Here is a 14,935-nt window from a genome sequence, read left to right as displayed (position 1 = left end):
GGTGCCTGAGGACTGGAGGAAGGCCAATATCACTCCAGTCTTCAAAAAGAGCAAGAAGGAGCACCCAGGGAACTACAGACCAGTCAGTCTCACCTCCATCCCTGGGAAGGTAATGGAGCGATTCGTTCTGGATGCCATATCCAAGCACGTTCAGGAGCAAGAACTTATTGAAAGTGGTCAACATGGATTTTCCAAGGATAAATCATGCTTGACCAATCTGATAGCTTTCTATGAGGTTATAACTGGTTGGCTGGATGACAGCAGAGGGAACTACTGGAGAAAGTCCAGCATAGGGCAAAAAAGATGATTGAGGGATTGGAGCATCTGCCTTATGAGGAAAGGCTGAAAGAGCTGGGACTCTTTAGCCTGAAGAAGAGCAGGCTCAGGGGAGACCTTATTAATATTAACAAGTATCTAAAGGGTGGGTTTAAGGAGGATGGAGCCAGACTCTTTCCAGTCGTTCCCAGTAACAGGTTGAGGAGTAACAGGCACAAGCTGGAACATCAGAAGTTCTGATCAAATATGAGAAAAAACTTCTTTAAGGTGAGGGTGACAGAGCACTGGAACAGGCTGCCCAGGGAGGTTGTGGGGTCCCCTTCTCTAGAGACTTTCAAGACCTGCCTGGTTGCAGTCCTGAGTAATGTGCTCCAGGAAATCCTGCTTTTGCAGGGGAGTTGGAGTAGATGATCTCTAGAGGTTCCTTCCAACTCTGAAATTCCGTGATTACGTGATTCCATGACCTTATCGCTTTCTACAACTACCTGAAAGGAGGTTGTAGCAAGGCTGGGGTCAGTCACTTCTCCCCGGTAACAGGCAGTAGGACAAGAGGAAATGCCCTCAAGTTGTGCCAGAGGAGATTTAGATTGGATATTAGGAAAAATTTCTTCACTGAAAGGGTTGCCAAGCATTGTAACAGGCTGTCCAGGGAAGTGGTGGAGTCACCATCCCTGGAGATATTTAAAACATATGTAGATGTGGTGCTGAGGAACATGGTTTAGTGGCAACTTAGCAGTGTTAGGTTAACAGTTGGACTTGATGATCTTAAAGGTCTCTTCCAACCAAAACTATTCTATCATTCTATGATTCTATGATCACCCCTATTTCCTTTACCTGCCTCAACATGCACATCCAATGAGTGTGGATACAGTACTTTACCCAGGGTATAAGCAGCTGGACTACATTTTGTCCTTTACAGAAAAAAATAAGAAAAGAAAAATATCCTCAAACAACTCAAATGTGCTATCTCAATCTGTCATAGGGCAGCAGAAAACTACAGAGATAGACAGCACTGTTTTGCTTCTTATCCTCACTCACTGCTTGGTTACCAGCTGAGCAGGCACTGATACCGTTGAGAGGAACTGGGCATTATATGGCAGTGGACTCTGAGCTTGAAAAAGAGTGTCTGCAAAATAAACAGCATTTCTAGCCCTGTATTATTTGTTGTATATGCACTAGCAATATGGGAGTTATGCACTAGCAATATGGGAGTTATTTTCAAACACGGTTTGGTAGAAGGCCAAAGGACAAAAGGAACGGGCTACACGAGGAAGAAAAATTACATCTACCAGAGTTGTCCTCACTTTAGTTTGTTTCCTGGAACCAACTCTTCTTCTTTTGGTAGAGCCTAAATGATTTAAAGACTGACTGACATCTACCTTGACCTTGCCCGTTCCTTGTTAGGAAATTCTTTTCCTTCTCCTTCACCTCTTCACTATGGAGCTCAGAAACATGGTATCTTGCACTGCTGCAGCTGTGCAGTGTTTGCCCCCTTTGAAAGAATGGTATGAGGCTCCCTATAGAAGCAGCCAATCTCAACAGCTGCTCCAGATTTTGGACTGATTTCTTGAGGAAACCAGACTCACAAGAGATCACACTCTTTATACAAGTCCTTGTGAGCTAAGGATTGTCCTCTGTTTAGGCTCTCCACTATCTCACACAATGCAAATTTCAATTTTCCCACACCACAGATATTCCTAGTATTTTTCTCTCATTTTCTGATGTCTGATAACGGCTGAGCTGAAAACATGATTCAGTAAAACGGTTACACAACCAGTGCATACAGGAAACCAGGCTTCACTAGGTCCAGCACACACTGAAATACTTCTTGTTTCACAGAGTCACCCCAGTTACCTCTGGTAGGGATGTGGCACTGCCTCTCATCCCCCCTTTCCACCTCTTGCCCTCAAGTCCTTCAGTAACAGACAGTAGGTATTTCTTTCCCAGAGTTTCTCAGGAAGGGTGGCCTGCACAGTCACTGCCCTCTCCTCACAGCTACTTGATCTACCAACAAAATGGGATTGTAGCATTTGTTCCTCTTTAAAAACTGGCAGAAATGCACTTTTTATTCAAGGGTTCTTAGGGGAGCTTCTGCTTAGCCACACTTCAGCCAGCAGAGCTGAAACCTCTGGCCAAGAGGTTGGCATAAGGTATTGTGGGGTGGTTATTGCAGAATTGTTAAATGCAACAAGAGCAAAGGCATGTCTATACTGGATGTGGAGTTATTCACCCCACACCGAGCTGAGGACTTGCTGCCTCATACGTGGAGGCATATTGGGGTACTTTCTTAGGAAAGATCTGAACTGCAGATTTTGGTTTTTGCCAGTGTACACACAGACTGCTGACTAAACCAAAATCACAGCCTCCCCCTTAAATAAAATGCAGTATTTTTTATAAAATAAGGGCTTTCCCATCCTAAAGTACCCTAAGTAGACAAAATAGCTTAAAACATCAATATACATCCTGTTCTTTCTTTAACTGTAAATCTTTTGAAGGATTCTTTTATCAGCAGTTCTGAGAGGCTTCATAACACTATACATGATGCAGCAGCAATATGAAGGTTACAAGAGTACCCTGTGTTGGACAGTTCTGGATCCCAGTTTGCCAAACACCTACTTCATATGTTTACATGAAGGTTTATACATTTTTTGCTGACTTCTGACTTCTAGTAACACTACATTTGCCTAGTACTCTTATGGTTCTTTTTCATCTTCAAGAACTCCGCACACATTAACTAACATAATCCTTTTAATCCTCTTAATTAATCACTTCCATAATTCTTGTTATTTTTTTCCTCTCCAGAAATGTTAAGGACCAACCTGAAGAGTTGGTGCTACAGCATTAACTCCATGTCTTAAAGAAATTGGCACAAACCTCACCAACATGCATGTAAAACACTTGATTCTATTGCAGAAACATTTGAGGTTTTGCATGAAAGCAGTGGAAATTTGCAGTACACTAAAAAGAAATTTTAGTGCATATAAGATAATGAAAGAGTTTTCAATAAAAGGTTGTCATTGCAAAGGAGTTAGAGGAATTCAAGAAAAAAATCTCTAAGAGAAAGTAATACTCATGAAACACTGGTGACATACACACACATGTAATTAAAATATCATTGTTGTATGTGCTTCAGATTTTACACAATATTTAAGTATTGAAAAGCACTTCATATTGAAGAAATAGGTTCATTCTCTAACCTAATACATAAGACGTTTTCTTCAGAGGTAACAAAGATGAACATGGAGTTAAAAGGAGAAAGGACTGGTTAATGAGGACAGGCAAAGTTACAGGTTTTTCTGAAATTGTAACTTGAGCTCAGACAAAATGCATTAGCCTTTTAAAAACATACAGAATGTTTGATGCAGGAGACTTCTTTGAGGAGAAAAGGATTTTCAGAGAAGTCACATGCTTGGGGAGAAAATGAAACAAAGCTAATTCTAAGAAAAGTTTGAAAGCTTAGAAAAGAAAACCTGCCTATTCTAATAATGTTAAGTGCTGTCAGTGGGAATGTTAGCTTTCCTTTGGTTATAACATTTGGATCAGACTGGAAAATAAAGTGCTTGAATTTTAAAGACTGAGACAATCTTTAGAATATTTTCTGCAATTATGCTCTGCCTGTAATTCTTTCTTGAACTTTATCCCAAGTAATTTTCACATGCGTGCATTGCATTCTAAGTCATTAAGGGTTTTTTTTCCACCTTGTTTTGAATGGATCAAGGACCTGGTCCAATAGAGCAACTGCTGTACTCTAAATCAGTAGTTCTTGAACTATTGTTTGCAGTCATCCACAGAGAGCTGGGTTGTCACATGGTGCTGGCTGTAATGTTGTAAACAGAAATAAAAGACACTAAAAAGATGTATTAAATACTTTCCCATGACACGGTCTTAGCAAATAAAACTGAAGTGACCATGCAGTGCTCTAAGAGAATTGGGAGTGTTCTTTGACAAATCTTGGATGCTGGATGTGATTTTGTGCACTTCTAAACATTCAGAGCCTTCCACTTTTTCCCTGGAGTATCAGAACTACTTACCACAGAGAAATCTGTTATAAGAGTAACAGTAAAGAGCAGTGAAACCAAAGAAAGGAAGGCAAAATAAAAACAATAAACTTCAGGAAGGTAGAGTCCGGTAAACTCAGGGAACATTAGTTAAGAATTTATCGCAGGCAAGTTCATGGGGAAAAGGAGTTAAAGAGACCTGGCAATTCCTCAAAGAAATGGTATTGAGGCACAAGCACAAACTGGCCCAATGCAGAGGAAGGATGGAAAATGTAGAAAGAGACCAATCTGGCTAAGTCATGAGCTTGTTATTAACCCCAAACACAGGAAGAGAGCACAGAGAAAGTGGAAATTAGGTTAGACTGCCAGGGACAAATATTTTTCAGAAGACACAAAACTCAGGCCAAGGTACAAACAGCTGTAATTAGCAAGGAAGACTAAGAGTAACAAGAAATAAATGTATAACAAATAATTACATTAGTAATAATAATAAGAGTAAGGATAATAGAACTTTGCTCCATAGGAGAGATGAAAAGTTACAGGGCTTCAGAATTCACCAAAGAGATAATTTGTGAACAAGAAGCTAACACACTTAATTGAGTGATATAACATATGACTTTAGCTTAAAATAAGGAAAGAACAAGGTACGCAATTTTTAAACATGTTATAAATAAAGCATCTTAAAATAATTTTCACGTTAGTTTGATCCACTATCAAAATACCTGATACAAGCTCAGGGCAAAAGCAGTCCTCTGAGTAAATTTGATAGAAAACTGAGAGATGAGAAGACTCTACAGAGGGAAAATGCAATATACAACTTTAACAGGAGAGGAAGGAGATGGAAAGAAGAATTACATTTTCAATTACTGGAAAAACCCAACTAACAACTAAACAACTTGCAAACATTGTCAAGCATAATATTTTAGGTAGTCCTGTGAGGAGCTGGGAGTTGGACTAGATGATCCCTATGGGTCCCTTCCAACACGAGACATCCTATGACTCTGTGGAATCATGTCAAGTCTTTCACTATAAAGTAACAGAATTTGCAACTGAAGATACAGCAGACAATGCCATGTTTCCAGACACTAATAAGGCTTTTGACAACTGTCCCATATGACATCCTCACAAACAACTTAAGGAAGCTTTTTCTTGACTCTTCTAACATAGAGTGGGTGCATAATTTGTTGGAAAATCATACCCAGAATGTACTTATTTCTGTTTAGCTGTCAAAATGGAAGGAAGTATTGAGTGGTGCCATGATTTGATTGAAGCTCAGCAGGCATGCATAAAAGTACTATATGAAAGCAGCAGTAATCAACCAGATACCAGACATGGAACAGCTGGCTAAGGAGAAACTAGGGGTAAATCGCGGAACATGACCCAGGACTGGCTTGCGGTTACAGAAGAAGCAAAGCTCAGACTAGGTTGTGTAAATAGAATATAGACCACAAAACAAGTGAAGTAATCCATCTAGTCTGATCAGCATTGATAAAACCACTGGGTATGGAGAATAGGGTATCCAGTTTAGGGCACTGCCCTTCAAGAAAGGCTTAAATTCACCGAGCAGACTCTAACAGAGAGCAACAGGATTTTCAGACATCTAGAAAACATAACCTATATAAAACATAACCAAAGAATGAGATAATAGCCAATAATATAACTATTACTATAAAGTGATGTTTTTCTCTATACCTGCATGCAACGGCCATCAGCTGATGGACCAATTTTTCTATGTAAGTATACCTATTTCCAAATATTAGGCACACTCCTATGCTTCCCATCAGGCATTAAAAAAGTACTGTAGAAAGCAAACTGATGTTGTGTTTGTGCTTTCATTACTGTAATGAAAATATCTTACTATATACCACTCATACCATCATACTCAGCTCCAACTCAGAACTGTCACATTCCTCAGCCCAGGCAAAGTGTAATACATATACAAATATTGCTACCAAATTCTTCATATTTATTTAATGCTTCTTCACTTTCCTTTTAAGGCAACATATCACCCCAAACTTAGTAATGCTGTTCCTTCTAGCTTCCTTTCATGTTCCTCTCTCCCCTGCCAGTGGCCATGAAAAATGTTAGCTAGGTACCTTTAATAACCTCTCTTACACATACGTGGAAAGCTCTTTTAAAAAATCTTTGAATAAAATAAGAGTGCTGCTTACTCTGATAGATCTGCTTTCACAGTTAAGTTTGTGCAACCAAAACAGAACAGAAAAAATGGGGAACATTCACAGCAGACCAACTATGAAAATTCTCATGCTTAAATTTCACCTTAGAATGCGATTGATTGTGATAATGGAAAATTTGTAGCTATCTCAAATTCTAGTTTTTTAAGATCAGGTTTATTCACTGGCTAAAGACACTGAACACTCAGGTTTCATGCAAATATAAAGCACTTTACAGTATAAAATGAACTGCTTTTACAACACACTTTTCTTCAGTTCTTCTCAAAGTGTTTTACAAGGCATTAAATTAACTACAACAGAACACAAAGTCAAGTAGCTCACCTGTGCAAAACAAAACACATCTTAAGGTTGAAGGCCAAGCCCACTTTTGTATCTCAGTGTACAAATCCCATTGAATTTTGTGTTAGGGATAATTCTTAGTGTTGGGTTTTTGGTTTTTTTCACAAAGGAATGAGAGAGAAATCCAGATCCAAGAGACATCACTCTTGCAACGGTGAGACCTAAATTACTTTAATTTCCAAAACAGCTAGACTGACAAAGACATTGTCATTGATACATTACACAGTGGATGCACAGAAAGAATTCTTGGAAAGAAACTAAGATTCATGACAACTTTGAAATACTTGAAATAGTCAGAAATGGTTCCTATTTCATAAATTCAACAAGAGAATTAATACAGAATAACTCATACTGTGTTTTGCCTATTCAGGCTAACATCTTTGCTCTTTAAAATCACAATCTGAAACCAAGAAGAAGAATAGTAGAAGAATTATTTTTTTTTTTAAACTGTTACTCATTTAATGTCCTGATAAGAAACGAAGATTCTCAGATCTCCTCTGCTACTGCATTTTGAAGCATTAGTTAACAGATATGCAACCAGGTGCTACAGAATTTGAGATTTCAATATAAACTACTACTTTTTCTGCTGTCACCAGCAGGTAGCAAAAATTCAGCATCTCACAACACATAAGTGCAAGAGCACATATAAGGGCACGCACACATGAGTGCAATCATACAGGTACAAGAGCACAATAGAGCTCTGCTTATTGCATGAGTGATTATTGTTGTGTTCTTGAAAACAAGGGGCTTTAAATACTTAATAACAATGCCTAAACAACAAGCAAATGAGTTAGATGCAGTAGTTCTATATTTAGGAAATAGCTATGAAAACTTGACTAACATTGCAAAATTCAAGAACTGAAGAATTAGGAAATCCCCTCTGCAACCTTAGCTTTTACAAGTTCACAGTATTTTCACAATGAATATCCTCACAGACATCCTGCTCCAACAAATGGCATGTTCCTGACCCAATAGGCTTTGAGCTTTTGTAATAGGATGTAAGGAAAAGATACATTCTTGTAGTGTCATTTTGGCAACAGCTGAGATGACAGTCCTACAAGAAATTCCAGACCAAGACTCTTAGAGTTGGGAAAAATTCTGAGCATTGAAAAAGAAGATTTTATTAAGTTTTAACAGAAATGTGAGGTAAATTTGTTTATAACAATTATGTAACATACACACAGCTGCAGGCACAGACAGACACAACTCTTCCAGGTTGGCAGTAATAGGAGAGAAACTTTGTGCCATTCTGGCAGTTACAATACTACTGAAATAGACAAAGGTATCTTTTGTAATTTAAAAAATATTAATGAAGTATCCCTAACATAAACTTGTTCTGTAGGTAACATCCAGGCAGCTTGATTTTTGTGGTGACACTTAAATTCTGATTGGATATGATAAATACATTTTTTCAATTTAGACCAGTGTTACCTATATCATGCAGCGATCTGTGTAATACAGTATTCATATTTTTTTTTTTTTATTTCTATGTGCTTCCTTTCTCAAGGCTTTGTTCTCTTTTTCATGGTGAATCACTTACAAGTACCCTGGCAGTGCTACATCTTGCAAATAATCGGAAGACTTACGCTCCGTCCCTTGTTTTGAGGGTCTGTAATTTGTGTTTGGTGCAAAAAGGATGACAGTTACTTTATGTTCAACTGATTTTTTTAAGGACGGATTTACCGATTGTCTAAGAAAAGGGTAAAAACACATACCTGCTACTAAGCAGATCCTGATAAAATAAGGTCTTGTTCTCCTTCAGACACGAGAACAAGCTGTAGCCATTTCTAGTCAACAGTCATTTAAGAGAATAGCAGGGCTCATTTGAAGTTTAATCCAGGAGGATCACAGTAACAGCACTAGTTCCAGTGTGCTGGTCATGTTTCTGTCCTCAGAGTGACCCTACAGGGCTCCTGTTCCCTGTCTCAGCATCAATGCAGGTGGTCCCCTGAGGATGGACACTCCCTGATCCACCTTCGGGAGGCTAGAAGGATTAAATAATAGATGCAAGATTTATTTACAGGTAACTGGGATGCTGCAGTGTTACATTTCTGTCCCACATGGTTCAAAAGGTCTTACATCAGATGATAAGGCTGGCAATGAAAGGAGGCAATTCAAGTAATTTATGTAAAAAGGAAGGAAATAGGTTTTCTGAGGTCAAGTCACAGTTCCTGCAAAATAAATTGATTCGGTGTGAGCAGCTATTCACTCTGGTAAGGTAACTTTAGTTGTTTGTAAAAGTAGCTCTAGTGCGCATTTACAGATTAAGTAAATACAACTGAAGTTCATATCCTAATATTTAGAGTTTTCCCATTGTTTTGGTGAATGAATACACACACTATTCCACTATTCCTTTAGACCTCAGGTCTTATTTTACTTACTAAGGACATTTTTGAGGAAACGAAACACTTCATTTTAGCAACAGAATTCTTATATACTAATATTTCTCTTCAACTGTAGTCATGACACCAGAACAGGCACAGCAAGTCTCTGAGCTGGAAAGAACTGAGTGATTGTTAAGGGCACATTTGGCTTCTCTTTCCATTCTCCTGGCCTTCATTTATGACAACTGCTGGAGACAAGAGTTGGATGGACGCTTTTGGTGTGGCACAGAATGGCCATTCCGATATTCTGATGTGGCCCTCCTTCCCTTCAGTAACAAAGAGCAACTGCTGTGATTAGGTGCAGTTTAGCAGACGGAAACTGCAGTGCAATATGCTAATCTTTGGTTCAGTTCAGACATTTGATGTTGCCTTAGCTGTGTTAATTTACACTAGTCTCAAATCCTGGTCTGTAAAAATGCAGGTTATATATCTGGGAGGCTTAAATCAATTCATGACATTATCATAAAAACAGAGGTCCAGCTAGTGGTTGCTTCTGCTGTAATTCCACCTGTCAAACCTAACTTGCTATGGGAACATGGGTTTATGTCTGTCTACACAACTTAGAGGTAAAAATGTCTGTGCTACACAGAGGAGTGTTGATTTATTGTACTGCTCCTTGTGGTGTCATTTTAGTAACATACTTTTACTGTACTACTGAGCATAATGTAGAAGAATAGCTATAATTAAAGACGAGAGAATGAAAATTAATCCTAAGTAAAAAGATCTGAAAAGTTTCTGAACACATGGCTTACATAACCACCTTTTTCTAAAGAGACTTCTGAGATATTCACTCTGTACATCCACATAGTCATTGGAATAAAGTTAAGATGCATGTTTAGACATAAAAAGTTATCCGCAAGAATATGTTAAACACTGTCCAAATCAGGTACTTTTAATAAAAGTAAATTAAAGAGCATAACGTTGGAAATGGAAGACTATTGGAAGCTTTAGAAAAGTACATATTGTGAAAGGAATATAGTCACAATACCTTGATTACTGGTCGTTTTAGGAAAATGTTTCGCAGTGCAAAAGGAGCGCAGTGTTCCATCTCCTGCCTAGCATGCCTAAAACTTCCAACTTCCAAGCAATAAGAGGAAATATCTGAAGGGTCCTACAGAAGCACAGATCCACAGTCTTTGTTTGTCTTGCATCTCTAGTGTGACACTTTTATCATTTATTTGAATGAAGTATTTGAATTGCTTTTATTGCAAGCGTTTGCTGCCCTTAAGAGTCGACAGCTCAGTTCCCATAGCGCTGTGTACTTTCTTAAAAGATGTTTCATACATACAGTATCACATTTCTGTGGTTGCTATGGTAATGAAAGTACTTGTCTTTTACAAAACTGCAGAGTGAAATACAGGGATATAAACCACAAAGACTAAAGAGCCGAGTTTTAAGCTAATTTCTGAGGGGCGTTGGCTAATTTGATAACTGATGTATCAGTGGACTATACTTTTTTTCTGTTTAATATTAACATGAAACTGAAGTAATATAATGAAAATAACTCCTTTATCTAGACAACAGGAGTTCTGTCTGTTTGGTTCATGGATTATTTGCACAAATGCGTACTTGAATGTGTATGTTTGTTAAAAATGTCTCAATAACTAGTCAAAAAACAAGTATCTCATTATTTCTGCATTTGCCTGTACAATATACTCATCCCATTACTTTCTAATGCATATCTTTATTAGTGTGTTTACTGAACAATGGCGATGCAGATATTTGGTCCAAAGCTAGAACAGAAAGCAATTCCTGCACTATAAAACTCATACTGTGAAACTTAAATGCTCCACCCAGTCTCATGTAAAGAGGGGAGCACAGTGCCCCTCATCAAAGGTTACTAACCTACAGAGGAAGAGAACCAACTGGGATACTGTATTTTGCAAGAAATCCAAATATCAAAGGTGGTAAGGAAACAAAGGACAGGGAGGCTGACAAACCAGAAGTATAAATACAAAATAACAAAATAAGATCTATTTGGGGAAAATAAATGCGAATCCATGGAAGTGATTCAGCAGCTCACACCCACACATTGTTATATACCTTCTATAGAAACACACAGAAACACATGTAATCATAGTCCTATACACACAACGTATAAATGCAGCATATACCTAAAAAGGAATGAGAAAAAGTGGCAATACAGCCAAATCAGATAACAGATAGGAAATAAGCTATGAGTGTGCAAAGAGATACAGCTAAAAAACTAACACTTTTTGAAGTGCTTATACCAAAGTAAGCTGACATTAAGCAAAAAAGGACTATTTACACTCTGTACAGTTCTATTGCAACCAAGCCTGTAATACCGGATTCACCACATTTGGCTGTGCAGCACACTAAATCCTTTTTCATCTGTTGGAAACAGCTTTGTCCTAGAAAAGTTTTCAACAATCTAGAAATACATTACCTTACACTTCATACTATCACATTTCTATTACTCCGGTCTCAAGGCCACTCAATATCTTTGTGTATGACCATAATTAACATCAGATGTCTCCATCTTATGGCAGTGCATACAGGCATTATAGAGGTTCTTGCCTTGGCTTTATGGCCTAAAATTATTCTGTAAAAGAGAAATTATATGAGAAACTAGATGAAAACTCAGGCCACTGAGTCTATGTGAGTTAACTATAGTGTCATACAGCATGTCTGTAACTAAGCCAAGACGTGACCCCAGATCACCAGGGTCTCACTGCAAAACACTGCTTTGTGGGTAGGAATAATGCTAAGCCAACAGGTCCCTAACACCATCACTGGCATGACAAACTTGGTATTTTTTTCTTCCTCTTGATGATATCAATGGTAACAATTTTATTTGCAATAAATATTTGTTACATATAGGCATTATCTTGCATTGTTTACAAATCACAAACATTTTTTCTGCTCATTGAAATAATAACGGAAATGTTGCTTACTTAGTAGTAGTTCTAGAAATCATTCAGCACACACTACTAAAATCCTGTCTGGCAACAGGAATTATTACTTTCCTTGTGTCTTTTTCTCTGGCATTTATTAATATAATATCTAAGCTGTTAATTCTTGTTAATTTAACTTTTATGACACTCATATGAAATGAAGGGGGGATGTATCACTTTACAAATACAATATAGTGGTTCAGTAGATATTTACTAATTCTAGGCAATTACTCTGAGGCATGCATTATTTCAGGCTTTCCCTGAAAGCAAATAAGAAACAACAAATAAACAACAAAAAGCCCCCCACGGTTTCATCATGGGGGTTCTCTTTTTCTTTTTCTTCTTTCTTCTTTTTTTTTTTTTTTTGTCAGTTTGTTCTTCTACAATTTTTAAACCAGGAGAACAAGAATTTTAGACTTAATGGCACAGCAACTGTGCTAAAGGAGTAACTCACATCATTAGCAATTGCTGTCCTTAATAAGTCCCTGAGAAGTACCAAGACAACCTGCTACTTGATGAGATACATATATATTTGTTGAGAGAGAAACAGTGAAACACAGAAAACGTGGACATGAAAGTTTGTTGATATACTTTTTTTCACATTTTCTCCTGTTGTCTCCATATTGCACTATGCTAAAGGCTGCTAAATGAATGCTATGAAGAACGTCAGGTATTCATACTCACAGACCTTCCAAAAACTGTTAATCAATCTATATTTCATCCACCCTTTGGAGGTAAACAGTTCTAACGATATACTGATATTTTCTTAATTTCAGTCCCATTGCCCTTTCCTTACCCAGTCTATCAAAAACTGAATGGTGTTATCTTTTGTTCTCCCCTTTTCATTTCCTCCATGTTTTGACTTATGGTCCCTAAGTATACAGTGATAAAATCAAAAAGGAAGTGAATTCACACTGGTAATTCACCATTACCAGCAAAATACCTAAGTATCAGTCAAATCCCATTGCCTTCTTAGACCTTAACATTTGTTGTTTTGTTCCAGTCAAACTTGCTTCCATACTAAATCTGCTGAGATTTCTCTCCCTTGACCTGCAGCCCATGCCCCCACCATTACCCATACCTTTGATCAGCCATTTCCAGACGCCCAACAATTCCCTTTGTGAACTAAGTTCCACAAAATACACTGAAAAAACTGCCACAAAAAGGGAGATTTTCTCAATGACTGCACTTTATTATCCTCCCCTCTGTGCTATGGACTACATCCTCCTTCCACTTACTTTATATTGGAATTGGCAATTGTTGGACCCCTTGAATGGTCACTTTAGTCTCCTAAAGTTGCTTAAGAAAAACTGAATAGGAAAAGCTGGGTAGGTTTCTGCTGAAAGTAGTGCACTAAGGCAGCTAACAGTAGCATCATCAGCGTTAAGGCAAGGAACAGCATGATGTACAGAATGCAAGAAGGGGAAGGGGGGACAGCAGGAGGGGAGTGGGAATTAAGGGATGTGGCACAGATGATCTCAGTCTTGGTTTGCTCACTCTCGAAAGGAACTGCAGCCTAGATCTTGTTTGTAACTGTCTACCTCAGTCTTATTTCTTATCAGTTTCCTGCCCATAATGTTGTGTCATGTGAGTGTCCCACTCCCACCCCCAATTCAGTATTCCATTACCCTTGCCCACCTGCCCCTCGAAAGTCAACACTCAGCTCCCCACACTGCCCCTGGTTCAATCCTTGCCTCCACTGCAGTCCAGCCAGCTGTCTCCTGCCCCTGCACTGTCTGCGCAACCGAGTGCAGGATAGACCCCACTGCCCCCAGCATTTGCTTGCCTGAAAAGTAGCTGGCCCACGAGCAGATGGGAGTAACTATGCCAAGAGAAGTTTTGTGCCTTGGCCACTACACAGCATGCACAGCTGTGTTTTTGGAGTGATGTGTACAGGCTGGCCAGCATCAAGAACTGAGGTCGTCTCCATCAATCTTCAGATTAAGGTGCTGAACTCTTAAGAAGTCCTGGAGCATGTTCCAAGTGAGGCAATTCAAAGCATATCTTGGCTATGTGTGGGTGGAGCTCCATGGGAATAGTTATATGCACACTCTGCTAAACTGCAAATACCGTAGTAAAGAGAGGGCAGTGCTTTTCAAAGAAAAGGTTGATAGATATATTTTTTAATTTGAAGAAGTTTCTTCTGTCTGAATAGAAGCATTACATACAAAAACATTTCCTCAAATATGCAATTTATGTCTGAATATGTCAGTAATGCCTTATGTGTGAAATGTGAGTAAAAGCTTGAAAAAGATACAAGCAACCAAAGGCTGATTCTTAATAAAAACGTCAGTCAGCTTTCATAAATGAAAGTGCTACCAGCCCTACCTATAATTACAGTTGTATACGTTACAGCTATGTGGTTGTGTGTTTTCTTGCAAGCTTATACAAGTTACCGCCTCTTTCTTGCAAGTTCAAGGAAGTGGGTCTCATGGAATTATCTGATAAGAGAAAATAATTTTACAGGAATTAGTTTAGGCAGAGCATTCACACAAATTTAAAAAAAAAATACACCACCAACTGTGATGTTTTAAGAAACAGTCAAATCCACAGTAGAAGTCAAGACCATCAGCATTTGTAATGGGGCAATATGATATAAGTCTGTGCAGACAAACAGGGAGTTTTCATAATTATGCAATTATGAAGGACCTGAAATGCATGGACAAGAACTGTAGATGATGGGCAGAAGTTAGATGATGATGTTATTCCAAAAGATAAGTAATGTTGACAGACAGTGAACTAGAAATATTTCATTAATTGCTTTGAAAGCTGTAAAGGGTTATAGTGTATGTACTCACAAGGCTTGTTTTACTACTAAAGTAGTCTAG

This window comes from Rissa tridactyla, chromosome Z, assembly GCF_028500815.1.
Source record: "Rissa tridactyla isolate bRisTri1 chromosome Z, bRisTri1.patW.cur.20221130, whole genome shotgun sequence".
NCBI classification, from domain to species: Eukaryota; Metazoa; Chordata; class Aves; order Charadriiformes; family Laridae; genus Rissa; species Rissa tridactyla.
The sequence above is the reverse complement of the archived record's forward strand: the minus strand, read 5'-3'. Positions refer to the sequence as shown.